Raw genomic sequence first — 6,594 nt, 5'->3', positions numbered from 1 at the left:
TCAAAGCTAGGTGAAAGCCATCGCCTGCCAAGACGCTTGCTCTGCGGGCCTCTACAAGAAGGCGGTAGCTGCCCTCGAGGAGGTCTAACAAAGGGGCAAGCTGGACGCCGTGAAATGGAAAGATGTTCCCAGTCGACCGAGAGCCAACGCATGGGTCTCGGCTAAGCCTGCAGAGCCTGAGAAGATCCTCAGGTTACTGCAGGTCTGCAACCTCCACCTCTCTACGACCGATTGCAAGGTGGCGAAGACGGAGAATATCCAAGGGCAGTGGCGCCAGATCATCCTCGTTCTAAATGAGGAGTCCTTGGAGCTCCTCGCGCAAACGGACGAAGTTGTGAATTATGACCACAAGAAAATTACCATATCCCCCTACTAGCCAGACCTGGAGCTGCCGGAGATCCCGAAGTGGGAAAGCCTCGTGTTCGAAGGCCAACCCGGCTTCGGATGTGGCGTCAATGGCGTCGACCTAGCGAGCGACCTAGCCAGGGGTCTCAGCCATATCGATGTCGGGGAGTCGAGCTAGAGTCGAGCTAGAGTCGAGCTGGAGTCCCCCGACAGCGACCTGGAAATGACAATGGTGACACGGTGAGCCTCAGGAATGTCACTAACGCTCCTGCAGATAAACTTCCACCATTGTAACGCAGCATGCGCTGCTCTACTGCTCCATCTATCGAAGGGTGGAGCCAACTTAGTCATTATTCAGGATCTCTGGATCCTCGAAAACATGGTCTCCGGTTTGAGGACTCCAGACTATAAGCAATACGTAGCTGAAACCGCAGGTAAAATGCGTACCTGCATTCTTGCAAAAAGAGAGTTGCACTCAATTTTCTTCCCAAATTTCAGCAATGCAGGCCAAACAGCAGTGAGCCTCGAAAGCCAGGGGCGCTTACTGAGGATCTGCTCATCTGGGCACGACCAACCCGACCCCCCTCCGCATGCGTTCCGGGCGCTAATCGCAGACTGCGAGGCCAAGGACACTGGCCTAATCGTATGGTGCGACGCCAATGCACATCACTGCCAGTGGGGAAGCACTGAAACTAACGAAAGCGGTGAGTATCTTTTCAACCATTTACTGACCACCCAGATGGTCCTATTAAATCGGGGGAGTGATCTCACCTTCATTATTAAAAACCGCAAGGAGTTCCTGGACCTCACACTTTCCTCTCATGAGATACATGGGAACATCGTATCCTGGAGGGTCCTGGAAGAGCACTCCTCCTCGGACCACAGGTACGTGGAAACCGTATTCTCTTTTTCACTACCGAGACCAGCTCAATTCCGGAACCTCGGGCGGACAAACTGGACTCGGTACTGAGACCACCTCTTTCGTGTTCTCCCTGAGACTCCACCTGAGGAGGAGATTTCCAGGGAGGCAACGACTCATCCTGTTAAAATATTTACCGACGCCTGCCATGAGGCGCTCGATAAATCCTGCCCCTCTGGCAAGATCAGAGGCCGGAAGAAACCTGAATGGTGAACTCCTTAACTGGAGGATCTCCGAAAAGCCTCCCGGAGACACAGCTAAGGCTGAAAACGTTGAGCGGAACTGGTAAGTCAGGCCGAATACAGTCTGTCAACTTATAATAAAAAACTTAGGAAAGCGAAACGTGCCTCAAATGCGGTCTAGGTGTCAATCCGTGTAAAACGGAACTGGTGCTTTTCAGTACGAAGTACAAAGTTCCGGTACTGATTCCCCCTAGACTATGTGGGGAAGCGCTAGTCTTTAGCAACAACGCCAAGTATCTTGGCATAATCCTCGACAGAAAGCTCGATTGAAAACTGAGCATAGAGGATCGAGTAAAGAAGGACACAGTGGCCCTTTACACATGCAGGAAAGCAATCGGACTAAAATGGGAAATGACCCGGTATATAGTTCGGTGGCTATACACCGCCATCATACGACCAATCATGCTCTATGGAGTGGTAGTATGGTGGCCAGCCCTAGACAAAAGAACTTGTCTCAACAGACTCAATAGAGTTCAACGCATGGCAGAGCTATGCATAACTGGCGGACTACGCACTACTCCAGGGGAAGCCCTGGATACCGTGCTGAACCTCCTCCCTGTAGATCTCATGGGTAAGAAGAATTTCCGCCCTCAGAATGAAAGAATGGCTTCTTTTGGAACTTTGGAAAGCGTCCGCTGTTGGGCACTTGGGATTCCTGACGAGACTCCCGCATTTACCGGATAGGATAGATTACTGTATCCACAGTGATCACCTCTCGACGCCTTTCCAGGTATCAATGCCACCTAAGGAGGACTGGGAGATGGACGGTCCACTTCTACACTAATGGCTTAAAGTTAGACGGCCACGTGGAAGGCGGAGTCTACTCTAGCGAGCTGAGCATTAGTCATTGCTTCAGGCTCCCGGATCACTATAGTGTGTTCCAAGCGGAGATTAAGGCAATCAAAGAGGCCATTTCTATCGCCTCCAAACTACCGCTAGACACTCACGTGGTGAGCGTTTTCTCGGACAGACAAGCAGCTATCAAGGCAATAGGCTCAATATCGTAAAATTCAGCGACTGTAAATGACTGCCGCAAGTCTCTGCACGAGATCGCAGAGCAGTTATACATCTTCCTTATATGGGTCCCCGGACTTAGGGACATCGCGGGGAATGATGCCGCCGACGAGCTAGCCAGGCAGGGTACTACGATTCTTATCAGAGTGGGAAAAATTAGCGATGCCTTTGGCTACTTGCAGGCTTCTCACGCACGAATTGTTCGAGGAAAGTGCAAATAGGAGATGGCAGCAAACCGTTTCCTGTAAAGTCTCGAGATTGGCCATATCGATCAAAGAAGCGCTCGGAGGAGCTATATAGTGTTTGTAGAGCATAGTGCTCTGCAGTTACCCGAGCCATCACGGGACACTGGAAGATAGGAAGGAGTTATCGCTACGTGGAAGAGGAGCAATCGGTCTCCCCCTTCTTCTGTCATTGCCCGGCCCTTGGAAATCATCGCCATTTCGGACCTGTCCGCCTTAACCTTAACTAACCTACCGAGGCGGAGCTACTCACGGGCGCTTAACATAACTCCAATTTAGGCAACAATTTTTTCCGAGCTCGTCGCCACTTTTGACTTGGTAATAGAAGGCTGAAAGCAATTTGGCCAGCAGTCGATTGACAGTCTACTTGGAAGTAATAACGCCGTACTGACTGAACTGAAATGGCTCTGAAAGAGCAAGCAAGTGCTTCCGACCATTTGCGTGCGTTGTGGAACATATTAATCCCATTGAAGTCCTGCGAGCCACATTTCTTGCAGAAGTATCTAATACAGGTCTAATACAGTCAATGCAACTGATTGGATTACTCAATTGGTGATAACTGAGGGTATCTTCTTGGGCGTGAGCTCAAAAAGTAGCAACAGATTTCATGTGAATCCACTAGCGCACACAAGTTAGACCATGTGCATGGGTAATGTGTTTGGTGTCGAGACTGTCCATAAAATCGGTATAATTTGAAGGCCATGTCAGATGTCGAAAGTGACCTCTATTCAGAATCTCGGTGACTTCATCCTTAACAGTGCGCAGGGTCGCGAGATGCGCCAAGTGATGTAGACAGCGTACTGTTAGGTATTTTACTTACCTGTACATTTTCGTGACATCGGCTATTATGGCATACTTGATAGCCTGAAGTGCAACAGCAACATGGATGTGGTAACCCTAGATCCAGTGGTGCACGGGAGAGCGACCAGTAGTATTTAGGTCCTTTTAAAGGCTTTTAAGGCCTTTGAAATCGTGTGAATTTTCTTTCCCAACTGGTCCAGATATGGTTCCCAGTGCCGTTCTTAAACGTTGTGCGGGCTCTCTTTGCGTGCCTCTCTTAAAACTGTTCAACCTCTGTCTCGAGATTGGTGATTTTCCCACCATCTGAACAGAATCTTACATAATTCCTATTCATTAAAAGGGGTCTAAATCAGCTGTCTCAAACTACTGTTGTATATCCAATTTATCTGCCATTCCTAAAAACTTGGGACAAATTATTATTTCTCAGCTCCAACACTTTTCTAGTTCTCTATTATCAGAATGACAGCACGGATTTGTAAAACGTCGCTCAGATTCGTCTAACCTCCTTGAAATTTCCACCTATGTAACTGCCGGATTTTTAAAACAATGTCGAACTGACGTAGTTTATACTGATTTTAGAAAAGCTTTCGACTCAGTTAATCACAATCTTCCAGTCCACAACATTTAATCTTGCTTACTTAGATTTCCGACTTAGATTCCGACTACCATGCTATCACACAACCAACAGAAGGTGAAGGTTTGCCGTGTGGCAGCCGAGTGACAGCGTTTAGAACCACAAATACTCATATTGAAAAGATGGTAAAAAGAAATATGAGAAAGGTGGGATTAATCAAGGATTAATTAATGCTTGAACGATGACCTTGAGTCGAAGCTAATACTGATCAAGTAGCACAAACAATAACGCAGATCAGTACAACAAAAACTACAAACAAACGGGCGTCGCAAAAAACCAAAAAAAAACCCAAAACGAACACGAACAACACAAAGCGTCGGACGCGGAGAGGGAGGCGGCAGACGCGATGGGACTGTATTAGTATTTATGCATTGAAGATTAACATGTAGATAAGAATAGAGAGCGGGTCAGATAGAGTGCACTGACATACATATGTCAACAACAATGCAGCGGTGACTAAGAATGACGGGGTAAGAAAGAAAGCACAAATTGGATAAAAAATTGGGAATAACTCACGAAAGCACAAGTACTGCTTATGCACGATCAGTTACAAACACAATAAACGTTTTAGAATGCAATTACGTTCCTTAAATCACAAAAAAAAAAAAAAATCTGTCATTGTTGTAGTATTTTTTAATGGGTTAAAGATCTTTGTTTACACCCAGACTGTCATTAATTATCTACTTTATGTGATTTCTTTCGAGAGCAGATACACGAGTGAATGTGTACAATAATATTTTTATGTTTGAACATTCTGCAAGGGGCCGAAAGTGGCATAGTTTGAAGATAATATGTTCATATTTGAAGATTCTGCAAAGAGCCGAAAGTGGCATGGTTTTGTATTTTCATTCTTGTGTACATTTTCTTTATAGCTATAATTAAAAGTACAGCTTATCATTTACAGTCAATTACAGTCAGTAAGGAAGTGCTATCGTTTGCAGTCTTCGTGCTACGAGCTTCGAGCTAGAGGAACGATGTTTTGGATCCAGTCTTCTGTGATATGTCACTGCTACAACAATATTTCAAAACTTCGCCCCGCCCACTTCCGCCCCCACAAAGGACGAAAATTGCATCCACAATATTGCTGATTCGAGAAAACTAAAAACGCATAATCATAGAGAATGACCGTATCTATCCGGTTGCTGAATCTGGATCAGATCGGATCATTTTTATAGCGAAAAGGAACAAGTCTATTTGCAGTGGCTACGCAGCGCCTGACGTCACGCTCAGACTGATTTTCTGTCTCTCTCGCACGCACTCTTTGTCGTGTCGTTTAATATTAGCGGCGTCTGCCGGAGACGAGCCATACTGACTAAGTATCGGGTATAAATGTAGAGTTGCGGTCTCCGCAGCAACTCACAACGTTCCCGCATGTCCAGATACATGATGGAACTTAAGTCCTTTTAAATCATGATGACCTTCTGTTAACGATTTTAATTTGTTTCTTAACTTATCAATTTCTTCTGTATGGTTAATTAATGGTACTGTTAATGGTTTCCAAAAAATTTGTGATATTTTACTCATATTATATTATATATATTATATTACTCATATATTGGCTCGTAGCTTTCTGTTTGAATACTGTGATGAGGTACTAGTATTTTATCATCGGTTCGCACAATACAACCATGTATTATTGTTGAAATTCATTGTTGCGGAAGATCAAATAATTCTTGATTTAAGTTTTTACATTGAATTCTAGCATTAGTGTTTACTGAAACTTTTAAGAGCCAACTTCCCTGCCTTTCTACTTCGACCCAAAATGATCTTGTCTCTTCTATCTTTCTATTTAAGTAATTTCATTGACTTTCCAACGTTTCCCTATCTTCGGCCTCCATTATCCCAAAAAATATCTTTTCCCTTTTTTATCATTTGAAAAAACGTTATAAAAAGCAATTAAATAAAAAGATGAGGCATATATTTCAACGTCCCCCATCGGGTCTAAATTTATCAAAGTGGAACTGTTAATTTGTTCGATTGACCACTTCGCTTGTACTCTGGCAGTCATTTTTGCATTTGATACTTGGCAACATGGCCGTCAGCCATCGTGTGCTACAGGGTGATAAACGGATGTCGGGTCGGCTTGCACAACTGTAACCTCGGAATGAGGCGCAGCCACTCCACACCCCTAGGATACAGAGGGTTCCGAGCGAAACGCCACCCGCCGTAACTGTACACACCGGTGGAAGTGCGACTATACTCTCCCCGTGAGGGCGCCTGGAAACAGGTCCTGGTACGGTCATGTCTCTACTAGAGACGGGCGGAGAGAAGAAAACTCTCAGTGAAATTACCCCAATCTAAGGCGACACTGTTATATGCCAAGAGATGCATGGCCGAGGGGGTGCTCGGTCGATAATATGCCCACTCTGGATACCTGCCAACCCCCAGTTTAAACTG

This window comes from Drosophila persimilis, unplaced genomic scaffold (assembly GCF_003286085.1).
Source record: "Drosophila persimilis strain 14011-0111.01,24,50 unplaced genomic scaffold, DperRS2 tig00000914-arrow-arrow-pilon, whole genome shotgun sequence".
NCBI lineage: Eukaryota > Metazoa > Arthropoda > Insecta > Diptera > Drosophilidae > Drosophila > Drosophila persimilis.
The sequence above is the reverse complement of the archived record's forward strand: the minus strand, read 5'-3'. Positions refer to the sequence as shown.